Source organism: Cyrtonyx montezumae, unplaced genomic scaffold, assembly GCF_038088225.1.
Source record: "Cyrtonyx montezumae isolate F1298 unplaced genomic scaffold, pur_monq_1.0 scaffold_7, whole genome shotgun sequence".
Classification (NCBI taxonomy): Eukaryota; Metazoa; Chordata; class Aves; order Galliformes; family Odontophoridae; genus Cyrtonyx; species Cyrtonyx montezumae.
The window spans coordinates 8934479-8949501 of NW_027072078.1; positions in this window are offsets into that span (position 1 = coordinate 8934479).

Below are 15023 nucleotides of genomic sequence, written 5' to 3' on the forward strand. Positions count from 1 at the left end.
TGGATTGTGTCAGTGTGCCTTTGTGCAAGCATCTTATTACAGTGTAGACTGATAAAAGATTGATGTCTCCCTGCTGTAGAATACCAGAACGCTATCTTAACTGATGTAATGAGGCATCACAGAAAGGGATGTTGGTTTTTGCTCACTGTAGTTGGCATTAGCAGATGTCTTTCAGGGGTGATAGAGAAGCCCAATTTTATGAAAACCTACCAAATAAGACCTGAGCTTTCCAATCCTGCAAGAATGTCATAAACACAGCCTCCAAAGAGACTCAGTAGGCGACTTAGTCTCTGGGTCTCTTAGTTTTAAAAATACATTCTATAAAGCAATATGTATTTTTACTTGCAATTGAAATATTAATATGCAATTGCTTAAGTTACTTTGTTTAAAAAGCCTTAGATCTATGCCTTGGGAAGGAGTACTCAACTTCTCCATCAGATTGGTTTGGACTTGCCAGGCTTTGTTGTTGAGGCTGATTAAAATTTAAATAAGATTACAAAACAGTGGAGTTAGTGGTATAATCCTGTATAACCACTTTCATTTTTATTTTAACCTAACCTGTTCTACCTTAACTCCAGATGCTAGACCTTAACTATTTCTCTGCTGGAAGGAAAAGTGTAACTGTACATTTAAACTGTGATATCCAAAGAAATCTTTTCCCATCAGTTTGATACTTCCAGCTTTTCTTTCAATTCATCTTGTAATGCTGCCAGAAGAATGTGATGCAAAACAGTTTGAATTCCCAGCTTTAGAAGCATAGTAGGATTTCTTTCCTATGTCAATCTTTGCTTCTAGGTATGGCACAAATTGTTAGAATTTCCAGGCTGATACAGGGCTTCTTTAGCAGAAATCAATGTATAGTTTTAATGAAAATTAATCTATAAATCCATCTGCATTTTTAAAATGTCTTGTTAATACCTATTGTGTATCTTCACCATGACTTGAAAGGAGGTCATAGCTATGAAGCTTACAAGCAGCTGTAATTTTGACCACTAAGCAAGTAAAGCATGGCATCTGAAGGCTTCACTTTCTTAATCCCTTTTTTACTCCTCACAGATTTTGTTTGATTATCAAACTGGCTTCTTTGATAAAGCTGCTTATCTTGGAGATCAAGAACATTGCATCTATCAGCTTCAGTTTATAACATTTCAGGAAAAAGTGACTGTCTGTTTCATTATTTAGCTCTTCCTGGTACTTTAGTTTTGGAAAAATGGTTTGCAATTAGCTTTTTTCAGGCATGGCTTTTATTCTTGCTAGTTAACTATCTCTTCCCCAGTAGTTAATCAAGAGCTTTAATGTACTGAGTAATGGATATCTCTTCCCAGTGGATGTGATCTTCCTAATAGAGCCCAGGATGCTCTTAGCCCACTCTGCTTTTATCTCTGTTCCCATCCTCTGTTGTTGCCAGGACCTCTTCATTCCTGGGTTTGCAATGCTGACACAGTTTTTGCTGAGTTGCATAATGCATTGTCTTGTTCCTCTTGTCTTTCTAGGTCTGTCTAAATAGCATCCCTGCCCTCAAGTATGCCAGTGCTCCCACCATTTGGTGTCACCTATGAACCTGACAACAGAGTGTTGTCACTACTAAAGGTCCCTGTGATACTGCCCTGTTACTGGCCTGAGCCAGTATGATGACCCATTAACAGCAACTCCCTGAGCAAGCCATCTGACCAACTATTCACCTATCAGGTTGTCTGCCCATCCAAACAGTAATATCCTAGCTTAGGTAAAGAAATCCTCTGGGATTCTTGAAGTTGGCGTCTTCTGCTCTTACATCCTAGAGGTATCATCAAGCTAGCCAGGCGTGGTTCACCCTCTGCAAAGCCATAATTTACTTGAGCATATATGCTCACACTATGACTTGTTCTATGACTTTCTTAACCATCAAAGCAAAATCAGATGGCATTTATCTTTTTCTGAAAAATACTGTAGTATTTATCATCTTTAAACTGATATCATTTTAGCTCAGGATTTTCTGATTTATTGAAGGGTTTGCTGTGAGCTTGTATGCACGCTGTTGCAATCATTACATTAAAAATTCCAAACCACTGCAAGATGTGCTGAAAACTTACATCACTGTCATGGCCTATTGTAAGTGATTCTGCTGCTGAAGTCCCTTGTTCACTGGTACCTCTTGTATGGGTGGGGAGAAAGATATTGTAAGTTGAAACTCCTAATAGCTATAGCTGCGGTGCCTTGCATTCGGTACTCCAGGAGAGGGAGGACATAGCTGATGTGCTGAATTTGAGTCCTATTTGTTGCATATTTTGCAACTCATCAGTGGAGAAAATTAGAGGTGACTCAGGTCACCTGATATCTGGATCTAGTCAGGATGACATGGTTTCAATAGCGGGGCACTAGTTAAGCATCTGAAATCTCCAGTTGACTCAGGTTGGCACACCCTTCAGAGGGTATTTAGCAAGACTTTGCCAAGACCACTTTTCTCTTTTGATGGTTGGACCAGATGATCTTGTAGGTCCTTTCCAACCTAATGAACCTATGAACCTCTTCCTGCTACTGCCATTCTTAGTGTGAGAAATCAGTCTTTTCAAAATGTTTGATATCTGTAATGAGATACAAACGCAAGGAGCCCTAGTATCTTTTTATCATTTATCAAGATTTCAATGAGCTTCTTCCTACCTTTGACCAAGGTCTTGTTCAGAATGCAGTGGGGCAGGGAAGGAAGGATTCACCCCCATGTTTTGATCAAGAGCCTTTAGCTACAGGTTAAGCTTGTTTGAACCTTGCAAGGTCAGTTTCAATTGGAGCTGTGTTGTTTTGGTGTTCTTTGATTTTAATAAAAAATGTGGTTTAGAATCACACAGCCTTCTGTGGATTTTTTGTTTGGTTTTGTTTTTTTGCACAATACAGCATATTTCGAAATGACTGATTTTTATTCTTCCCTTTGTGATCTTGAATGATTTTAAGCTTGTCTTCTTAAATTATGAGTACCGTATATTTAGAACAAACAGCATGTAATCACCATTTGCTTAGCTTGAGTAACTCAAGCTTCATTTCTTACCTAGTATATTATTGGTAAACATAGACATGCTTAGCTTTTGCCTTACCTCTCAGCCTGTTGGCTGTGGCAGGTTGATTTTCTACACATGGTTTTCCAGCTCTAGCAGTTAGGAGCAGAGAATGGAGTTGCCAAACAGATGTCCTGCAGAAGAAAATTAATTCATTTCCTTAATGATGATCAAGTTTCTCGATCTTGGGCAGTATGATACTCAGTAAAAAGAGAGAGAAGGCAGAATCAAGATGTGGTAGAAGGGAAGTTTATGCTTATAGTCTCATAGCTTCATTTGATTTCCACTTTGCATCATGCCTTTGAGTTGAGATGAAGGCTTTCAGGGTGTTTAGTGATGTTTAGAAGACTTTTAAAATTGTTACATAGTAATTTTGCTTTTGGTGGTGAACACCTAAGTCTTTGCTACCAGGAAAATAATGTCAGTCAAAGAAGAAGCAGAAAGTTCTTCCTTGTGTAAATTCTTACTTGCTTCATGTAGCTAAAACTTATTTCAATTGAATGAATGGAACATCTTCCACTCTTAAAATTACTGTGGTGCATAGCTGTTAGAGGAGAATTTATTTTTTAGATTGATTAGAAGCCTATTGTAAGGGTTAGCTGGAATGATGACAGCTCTTTATTAATGCACGCTGCCTGCATATTATGATAGCAGCACAGAAGAAACTTATTGTCATTTCCTGTCTTGAAAGATATGTGAACCTTTAATTGCTTTAACTGAATCATTAAGCTTGTGAAGCTGTCTGGATTAACTAGTTCTAACACTTTTATGTAAGTTTGTTAGGAGGTGACTGAGATAAATGTAGTTGCCCTTCCTTCTCGTAAGCTTTCTCCTTCAGTGTTTTAGCTTCTTTTTCATATGAAATATTCTTAAGGTATGAAGTGTTAGGCAACTTATTCATATTTCAGAAAATTTGCTGATCTTATGCTGCACTTTCTAGATGTGAGTGGGCAAGGGGGTGAGTGGAGTCATCTGCCATCACATGTAACATGGGGTGAAAGCAAAATCCAGTCTTGCAGAGAGGCTAAGCCAGTGATTTGTGTCACTATCTTCCAGATATTTTTTCGAGCAGCATAGTTTCAATGAGAAGAGATACAGTTATAAACTTCTTCCTCTTCCTGACACTGAAGAGCACATTCTCCATTCACCCATAAAAATTCAACTTTTGGAGGTCATCGTTCTTGCCTGAAGCTTGTCTAAATAAGTGTGCTTCTTGTGAGACTTGCTTATAAGCAGAGGAATACATAACTGTGCTCTCTTGTCTGCAACTTGGCCTCTGGAAGTGTTGCTCAAGGGACTTAACAGACTCTGAGATAACCAGTTTGTTAGTGCTTGCAATCAAACATTATTTACCCAGTTAGCTGTTACTGGAAACAATATGAGAGTGTATGCCCTCCCAGGTTATAACAGCGTTCCTTTAATCTCCAGTGCTGCCAGTAGAAGTTAATTAGGAAAAGCATCGAAGTATCTCTTGTCCATTTCTCTTGTACTTGCCCAGCATCCTGCATTGTTCTGTGGGGTTGCTTGTTACCTTTAATATCTATGTATAGGCATGTTTTCCAACAAATTCAACAATAACAGTATTAATATGAAGGATAGAAACAAACCTTGTCTGCTAAGGCTTCAAAATGCAGGTTCTGAAGTGGTCCTACTCTGCTGAAGTCTGGCTACTAAGCTGACAGCATTGTGTTGTAGAAAACTTATATCTTGAAAGCATTTTAACCTTTTAATTCAAACAGGTGTTATTTAAGTTCCTTGCAGAGGGTTAATCCATTCTCCACAGTGAAGTGCAAAAATTTCAGAAATAACATACTCTGTTCCGCTGTCATCCATATGAAATATTGTTTACACTCCAGGGCAATTGCTTCGGGAAATTATTGATAGGAACAGCTGCTCCTCCACAAGAAGAGAACAAAAGTCCTTCTTCTCTGACCAGGGGCACTTCTCAGCCACCTTTACTTTATCACCAATGCACAGAAGCATGGAAGATTGGATTTCAGACTTTAAATAATAATAAAAATGTGTAGGAAATACTCTTTAAAACTTCACTTGGGAACTTTTATGAAGCTCTGAGCCATCTCCCTGTACTCAAAAAGATTTGTTCAAAACAAAATGAAATTCGGAGCATAAGATAGGCAGTACAATCAGGATCAGACTTCAAATGCACCTCGTTGCAGTTGAGCTGAACATTATAATTACAATTATAACTCTGCAGTTCTTTATGCATAAATTATTTAAATTAAACCACATAGATTATTCAAATTTTATCTCCAAGAAACACTTCTAAAAGGCTGCTAATGCTCATGTTACAACTCATTGCTAACAAATGCAAAACTGTTAAAGTCTTGGATTTTTATTTTTTTCTAAAAAAAAGTTTGGGGACCTCAGTGAGTAATTTCAAGCTGAATCAGTCTTGGATTAACTGTATTTGGTGGCACAGGTGTTGTAATTTCAGATCCTCTTCCAAGTTGAATTGACTGAACTGGTGCCATTCAGTTGTTCTTTTCCTGGTAATACTGAGTGAAAGACTCTGGGCTGCTGTTATTGGTGGTGTTCTCTAGTGGGGAAAAAAAAAAATGCTGATGCAAATACTTGAACGTGGCATTGACAATGACTTGTTTGATTCAATGATAACAAAATAGTACTCTTTATGGGTGAAAAAAGCTTCCTAAGAGGAGTTCTGAACAGAGCTGTTCAGTCTGACTCCCTGAGCATATCTCTTCTGAGCATTTCTTGTAGGTAGTTGGATGACATTGCTATCCAATGTGATGCAGTCATTCCCCTGCTGCCACTGCAGGCAAATGAAGCAAGTTAGAGCAGCCTACTGGAGAATGTCTGCAACCAGGGAAACATAATGGGGATTCCTCTTTTGCAGGTGTTTATTGCCTTGTACTTAGAATCAAAGACAAAAGCAATCTAGAGTGTTTCCAATTAAAACTTTTATTTGATATTCTTGTTATTTTTATAATTGGAACAGTACTTGAGATTATGAAATAGGTTAAAAATTCCTTTCATTACAATATGTTGTATATATGAATTGCTGCCCTATACTGGAACTGGACTCTTTTACTTCTCCTGTGAGAAGGGAATGAGAGTGAAAATATACCACAGCTTGATCGCAGTTCTTTCCCTTTGTGAAACAAAAGCAGTACAGTGGAAGAGCAGAGATATTTACTGTTCTGTTACTGTTCGAGTGCAGCAAAATGTTCAGCCAGGTCTAGAGAGCGTATGAATGAGGTGCTTGATTCTGATGGCAGACTGCATTTACTAAAGCTGTGCTCTCTCTTCAGCTCAGTCTGTGTTCCTGCTGTGGGTACTTGTTAGCTAAGAAACTCCAAAAAAAAAAAAAAGTAGCCAAAAGGCTTGTAGGGTAGAATCACAGAATTGTAGGGGTTGGAAGGGACCTCTAGATATCATCCAGTCCAACCCCCTGCCAAAACAGGGTCCTTTAGGCCAGGTTGCACGAGTGAAAAAGTTAGAAATAAACACTGTGTCTGAGACAAGGATGCAACCAATTGTGCCTGATATCCTATTTCAAAGGAGCTGTATGCCTGTGGTAAATGTACCTCAGGGAATCTAATACCTATAGGCTGACAAACTCTGAAGTGATACATAAATATATTCAGAGGCAACACAAACTTGAATGGTCATCTTTGTTTTAGTATTTCCTAATAGTGCCAAGCTAGTGGGTTTCAGTGCGTGTGCAGCTTCAGGTTATGCTGTGTTCCAAATTGCTCTGTGGGTTTCTTGTGATATTGATCTTGCCAGGTGTTGGGTTGTGGCAGTCCTGTGTTCATGCACTACGGGCTGCTGCTTTCCCTGTACTACAATAGAACATAAAGTACTGGAAGGGTATGGAATTATTTAAGTGCACTAAAGGTGTTTCTGAGAGTCCCGGACATATTGAGTGCACTATGAACACAGAGCAAAGATATGCCTAATCCAAAGGGATGAAAAATCACACAGGAGATGAGTGCGAGCAGATGTTTTTCAGGGCAGACAGGGGACTTGAAGAGAAGGGTGAATAATCACAGACAGCGTGTTATCTATCCTCTTCAGAGCTGTCAAGTGTAAGCTTGCATTTATCAGCACTGGATACAGAAGTCGTGCCAGAAATAGACAACTCTTCAGGGTTTGTGAGTTTTTCCCCAGTAGAGATGGGGAAAGGGAGGAGAAATAGAATGAAAACACAATGCTCTTGTTCTGAGCAGCTTCAGCATTGTATAGTCCTGGAGCAAAAAAAAAAAAAAAAACAATGTACAATTTCTTCAGTTTTAAGGCATTTTTTTCTCCCTTTTCTTGCCATGATGTTTACAGACCTTGTAAACAGATACACTGCTTGTATACATTAATAGAACGATGGTGAGGTTGAGTTCAGGTACTTGATAATCTTTCTCATCAAAATACAGTTTTCAAGGTTTTTGTTTGAAGCAAAGTCACAGTGTCTTTTGAGACCTGCTTACTACCTTCTAAGGAGAATAGGAAATCTCATTCTTGTAACTTTTCTGTATTGCGTTGCTTCTTTTTCAGGTATGAAAGGATAATTGGTTTCTGTTAAAATGGGAAGTGAATACTTATATTTTTGTGCAGTGAACTGTCAGAATAGCCAGTTATTCAAAGCTGCCTGATGCATGGCAATCTGAGTTTATCTGGATGGCTTTCATTTTAATACACCTAAGTAAAGGTGCTGTATCTTGGCACAAGGAACATTGCTCATGTGTAGTGACAAGAAAATTGGTCTGGAGGGCAGTGACTGGCAAGGATCTGGAAACTGTTGTGGGAAACCAGTTGAGGAGCAGTTCTCCTGGGATGCTTAGGTGTGTCCTGGGGTGTGTGGTTAGGGAACTGTGTGTTGTCCTTCAGAGTGCTCAACTGGAAGTGATGACCTTCCTAGATGAGTGCTGGGTGAGTTCTGTGCCTGTACTGTGTAGCAGACTGAAACTAGCAATCATGGGTTCTCCCCTTAACACTTAATGACTATTAAAAGTTCTAGAGTCTTGAATGGTGTCTTCAGGAGGTGATGATATTTGAATTGTTGAATACGTAGCACCAAAAGACTGATGCTGCATTAATCTGTTACCTGGTCTTAGATATTGTTGCTACTATGTACATGTTAATGTGTGTAACAGAAGGTACACTGTAAAATATCATTAAACTGTACAGTAATTCATGACCTGGGTTTAATCACTGAGGCAAATTACTAGTTTGAAATTCTGGATAGTAATTCCTACACAAAGTACAGGCTGTTAACATACCAGCTGTGAAACAGAGGGTTAGAGCAGTGCCATTTCTCAGTTCAACTTTTAGCCAATGGAATGTGTTTCTCCACCCTCACTAACTGTAGGGACTCAGCCTTCCCAGAGGTATGGTGAAACAAATGTTCGAGAATATGTGCATTTGGGGGAGGCTTGTGGATTTTTGTTTTTTCCTGCCAGCTCTTCATTGACGAGTCATATGAGTATTGAAAAATGACTAGAAGACATCATCAGTAACTGCAAATACATAAAAGGACATATCATTGCTTACTAATGCTTGAAGAATGATAACATGTTATTATCTGTAACTATTTGATATCAAGTATGATAAACAGCTGCAAACATCTGGAGGTAAATAAGTGAGCATACCTGGCAAATACTGACATATCTTCATCACTTTAACAGAACTGAATTAAAATATCTTGTTTCCATGAGCAAATTCAATGAGAGTTTTAACACCTGTCTCTGTCCCAGACTCCTTCACAGTATGATTTGGTCTGGTTAAATCACCTAATCGATAATGTTAGGTATATTCTTAAATCCATTACTGGCCACAGACACTAACGCAATTCACTGAATTGCAGGATGCAAGAACCTGCCTTTTAATTCACAGGAGACTCTGTTTTAATCCTCTTATTCTTAGACATCTTAATTTTAAATTCCTCAGTGTCTTTTCAGTCATTCAGTTAGTATAGCTCTGTTCCCTGAAAAATTGGTGGTAAGCAGAGTAAAGCCAGCACAGAACACTTCTGAAATTCTCATACTTAAAGCCTTGGTATTTTTTTCATATTAGTGTGACAATTTACAACTGCAGCAAATGCACTGAAGGAGATGTTTTATGAGTTATTTTTAAGTCTTGTCTTTTCCAAACAAGTAGCTAACACGGATTTGTAGACATGGTTATCTGGAGATGGAAATTGGTATTGCTATGACATTTCAATACATAAAGGAAAATAAACTTGTCCAGCTTGTTCCTGAAGTACTGGGAGAAGAAAACAGAAGGCCTAAAGTTCTGCTAAGGTTTGTATCTCATAATATAAATTAAATGGAAATACTGTCAATTGCATACATCCATATCCACAATCCAAGTATTAAGCTGGAAATATTTACAATAACTCAGTAAGAATTATATGTGATTTGAGGGTATGCATAGAGCTAAAAAAGATGCATAAGAACTATTTCTGCTTCCTTGTGTAGGCTAGTCCAACCTGTCCTCTTTACAAGGTTCTGTAAGCAGTACTGTATGGGCTAACTGCCCTAAAAGTGAATGTGTGTAGTTAGAACTCATAATGTGCAGCTGCTGCAGATCAATAGCAAGGTACTCCTTCCTTCCTGCAATGATCCAAGTCATAACTCTTCTGTATGTTTATGGTAAGTCTATGTAGCTACGGTACTGGCAGTGCCATGTGACTTGATGATACACTAGCTCTTGCGTTGTGCTTCCCATTTTTCACTTCTAGAAAGAACCACAAGAGCTTTTCACTTCTTATTAATTTCCCTAGTTCAATTTTGGGGGTGTTTGGCAATCATAAGAAAGTTATAACCTCAAGACCCATTTTATGTCTTGAGGGCTTCCAAAAGTCTGGAACTTAATAGCGAGTCTCTGCACTACAAAGAAGCGTTATTTATGAATTCAGAGCAATTCAGTGCATCATCAGGGATGTTCAGCTACTTCTTCAGTCCAAAGGGAGAAAAAAACCTTATTTCATGCTCTTCTCCTGCCCCGAAGTTACATAAATCTGTGTTTCAGTTTGTCTAAGACTACTTTGCTGTTTGACAAGATTAGAATTTATAACAATTTAACAAATCACAAGTAAAAGCTATCTCTTCCATGCAAATTTTATACTCATCAGCTTTAGTTGTGTAAAATCATGTCTAAGAATAGTGTGACATGAATCAGATTGGTGTAATTTCAAACCCCTACAATTCTATGGTATTTTTTTTCCGCAGTTCCCTTTTAAAATTCCTGATGTTATCTCTGAAGATATCTATTATGTTTTGACAGAGCTGTGGTAGACTGTAGGGTGGATTTAATTTTATAGGCTGCAAATGTGTGCTTCTAAGACACAGTTGTGTTCTTTTTACACAGTAGTTAAGTATTCACTGAATTCATCCTGTTCAGCAGTGTAGCACTCGTAGCTCAATAGGAGCGGGACATCAGTGTCCTGTTTGAGTTGTGAAGATGAACAGACTTGGCATTCATTCAATTTTTTGTTACTATGCATAGCAATGCAGAGTACAGTTTGGTACTGTGTATGGCTGTTAAAAAAATTTTGGGGATGGCACTTGCTGTTCAGTAAAACCTTTTCCTATCAAGAGTTGCCCACTACCCTAAGGTTAAAGCAAATCTTCTTGTGTGGCAAATCTAGATTTTTTGTAATAAGCAAAACTAAATTTTGTCTAAAATATCCAGCTTTCTTCATCTTTTCAATAAATCCGTGCTGATCTCATCTCAATAACCCACCACAAGAAAGACTAATAGGAGGATCTGGAGAGCTACAGGCTTATCAGCCTGACCTTTGGTGCCTATGGAGGTGATCAGGATCATCAGGGAAGGTCATCTTGAATGTACTCATGTGGCATGTGTGGGACAAGTGGGAGGTCAGGCTAGGCCATCTTGAGATCATGAAAGGCAAGTCCTTCTAGACCAACCTGATCTTCTAGGACCAAGCGTCTTGCATAGTGGATGTGGGAAAGACTATAAATTGCTTAACTCTGCTTCCCACAGTGTTCTCCTGGAGAAGCTAGCAGATCTTGGCTTGGACAGGGTTACACTTTGCTGGGTATAAAGCTGGTTGGAGGGCTGGGCCTAGGGAGTGGTGGAAAATGGAGTTAAGTCCTGCTGGAGACCAGTCGTGAGTGCTGTTCTTTGAGGGGGAGGTCAGAACTGGGTCCAGCACTGTTTAATATCTTTATTGCTGATGCAGACAAGAGGGTTAAGTGAATGTTCAGTAAGTTGGAAGGAAGTGTTTTTCTTCCTGAAGGCAGGAGTCTGAGTCTGGTATGACTTGTATGTTCTGCATCAGGACCAAGTGCTGGGTTCTGCATTCTGATCACAACAACCCTGATAGAGTGACTGTAAAACTGTGCAGAAGAGAAGGATCTGAGGTTATTACTCAACAGCTGGCAGTATGCCCAGGTGGCCAAGAAGAGCAATGAAGAGCAATGACATCCTGACTTGTATTAAAAATAGTGTGATCAACAGAAGCAGGGTGGTGATCATCCCCCTGTTCTGAGCTTTGGTGAGGCTGCACCTCAAATGCTGTGTTCAGTACTGGGAATCAGTTCAGTACAAAGAAGGCAGTGAGGCCCTAAAGTATATGGAGAGAAGGACAATGGAGCTTTGAGGTGTCTGGAGCACGAGTCCTATAAAGAACAGCTGAGGAAACTGAGATTGTTCAGTTTGCCCTGAACCCCCTCTTCTCCAGACTTTAGTGCTTTTTCTACAGCTACTTGGTAACTTATTATTTAACTGATGTCCCACACATACATCACAAAAAGCTTTCAGAGATGTTTCCTGTTGGTCTAATAGTATTCTAGCAATCTGTGAATTGGACAACACGTGAAATGTGAGTATGGCCTTACAAGATCAGCCTTTCTAATTACTGATGGTCACTTCAGTCATTTCTCAAGGAAATGAAAGCTGCTTTATTTGATCAGACTATTTTTTCTAGCAGTTATTTTACTTTGCTGTAGCACCATGCTTTTTACTATTTGTTGTGCCTTTTTATAAGAAGCATATCCCACCTGCTGGGCTTTTCTTTTACCATTCATGTACTTCACACCATATTATGATGACCTGATTGAACTGAACCATTTCCAAACATATCCTCTTTTTGAAGCACTTTAGTATTTATATTGGTGAACTAAATCTTTAAAATGCAGAGAACAACTTTTCCTAAACAAAAATATAAGCTTATCATATGGCACATTACCCCTTCCTGTTTCTTATTTTTCAAAGATCCCAATAGCCTGAGTAAAGTGACATTTGCCTTCATTTTTTGATCAGACTATTTTACTGTGTAATACAGTATATAATACTTTCCTCTTCCTTTCAAGATAGCAAAGTTTCCTGTAGGAGTACACATTTTGTAGATATTTGTAATTCACTACAGTCACTATTTTATTTCCAAACACAGTAGTGGTTCATAATTGATTCAGATTTATGAATGCCTTGTTGCTTTGTCGGGTTACCAAGCATCAGAGAAGTTGTTGCTAAAGGAAGCCTGGATTTCAGTGTGTTTTTGGATTGCGGTCTTATGACTGAAGTGTCTTATTGGTCTTATGCTAATGACCTGCAAGCTGGAGCCTTCAAGTCTGTAAAATGACATCTGCAGCCCCAAGAGATGTCAGGGAAGTGGTGTTCATTTGACAAAACAGTGGAATTGATGTCTTCTACTTCTGTGGTTGTCAGCTTTCTGCATCTTCCCCAAAGAAAATGAAGGAGTAATGTTATCTCCGGAAAGAGGCAAGAAAAAGCTATCCTACCAACAGTAGGATTAATTGCAGATCAAGAGAAGCACAGAAGTGATGGGTTTTGCTATTATGCAGACTTGTTGGTCAGAGAATCTGCCAAGATAAAAGGAAGTTATTATAGAGGAAGGACAGTAGGAAGCATGTAAGTCAGAGGAGGCAGTGAGCTAAAGAAGGAAGACGGTTGTTAGCTGTGTCTGAGTGACAAGTAAAAACACAGTACAATCTCTCACCCACCCATTGTGCTTGCTGAAGCTTTTGAGAGTCAGGGTAAAACAGATGTGTTGATTTGCTTTCCAGTATGACTGAAGTAAATCACTGTGAATGTAGAGCTCCAAAAGCTGCGTTCCAAAGGAGTACTTTATGAGCTGTTTGCAAAATCTTAGTGAGGATGTTTTTCTAGTTCTGGAGCAACAGTGAACTTTCTCACTTTCTTGGAGTCAACACTAAGGAGGAGCAAAAGGGTTGAAAGATGGTGACTGAGGTCTATAAAGGCAGGAACAGTCACCTTTTGGAAATGTGTATGACATTAGTATTTCATCCTAAAATTTCATTCTCATTTCTCATTGTTTTGGTATAATGTGCTTACTTGACCAAGTAAAAATCCTTTTGGAAAGGAAACAAGTAGCTGAGGTGACTTTAGTCCTCTTGCTTACCACTCAGCTGTCGTGCACGTCACCAGATCAACCCTGCAGAGACTGCCATTGCTTGAGTCACTGGAGGAGCCATAGGGTTCCTGGCTGCTGTAAATCCTGTCTCACAGCATCCTCTCACTTCACTGTAGAATCATTTCTTCTTTATGGTTTTGATTTTCTGGGTAATCTATAATGTTCTATTATTTGTGGCAACACCATCTGGATTAAGTTAATTTTCTTAAGTTAGAAATAGTGTTGATGTTCAAGTTGTACCTGTCTTAATTCTGTTTTCAGTTCCTATTGAGGTTATGTTCAGGCAAAGAAGTGAAACTGGGAAAGAACTCAAGTGTTTGCAGATGATTGAGTAAACAATAAGCAACCTTTTTTTACTGCTATTATAGTGTGGTAACTCTTCAGTCTCAATTTTCATTTTCCAGTGCTAAATTAATTTAACAGCTACCTTAGACCTCAGTAGAAACTCTCACATAAAATGCGCCATTAGGAGAGATCCAGGGATCTTCAGTGAAGAGGAAGGCAATGCAGTGTACACTAATAAGAAGGTGGATTTTTTTTGTTTCTGTCGTTATTGCATGACAAGGACAACAAGTAAATTGAAATAGACAGTAAGATAGGGAGGGGGAAAAAACAACAGGACTTAAGTCTGGAATGGAATGTTCAGTTTTCCTTAAGTTAATGGGAATCCAGATATTTTCAGTAGTTTTGAAAACCTTATCCCTGTAATTAATGCTTTCCATATCTGACTTTTCAGTTAGACACTTTCTAAAAGAAACATGATACAAAGCTTGCATTTTGTACCATCAGGCAGCTGAAATCAGGGAGGTTCCTGCTGACTTTATTGAACGTGCTTTCGCAAATAATATTAGGGAGCATTATGCAGATGTGTAGGACATGACACAGTAGAATAATATTGGTAATGTGCTGTAGACTTTTCTCTTGCTAAAGTAATGTAACTGGGAAGTTTGGTGGATACTGCTTTCCTCAGATCTAAAGCATTTGCTGCAGGTGCCTTTCTTTTTTTCCTTCATAAAGTAACTGGATTTATGACTCAGGTTTTTGAACTGAATGTCTGAATTGAAATGAACTGAGCCCAGAGGATGATGGTAATATAATTGAAAAAAATAAATACATCTGCAGAACTTAAATGTTATAACCTCTCATTTCACTTCTGGGGCAAGAAAGAAGTGTTTTTCCTGGAGTGATCTTTTGTTCCCTGTTAGGGCATACTTTCTTGATGTTGTAAGTTTCCCATAGTCAAAGAACAAACTGTAGTTTCTATCAGAATTCTGTTTTGTATTCAAAGAGAATGACAAATACCTTTAAACTCCATAGAAGAGATCATATTTCACTAAGATGCTGCTACTGGAAAATTAGATAGCATTTATTTCCTCAAGGGCAGAAATCTAGCATGGTTGCCATGCAGATACAACTTTCAATGTCTGTCTTACACATTCAGCTCCTTCTTAGTGCTGCAAACCGGACAAAGGTTCTTCTCTCTGTTGTAGCACATTTTATTTTGGCTTGTTGTTGCTATTTTCACCCCTGTGTTTTTGTTGCTTGATGATTCTAGTACATCTATGTTGCCAGGATTGGGCATAGCCTGGTTTTTGATA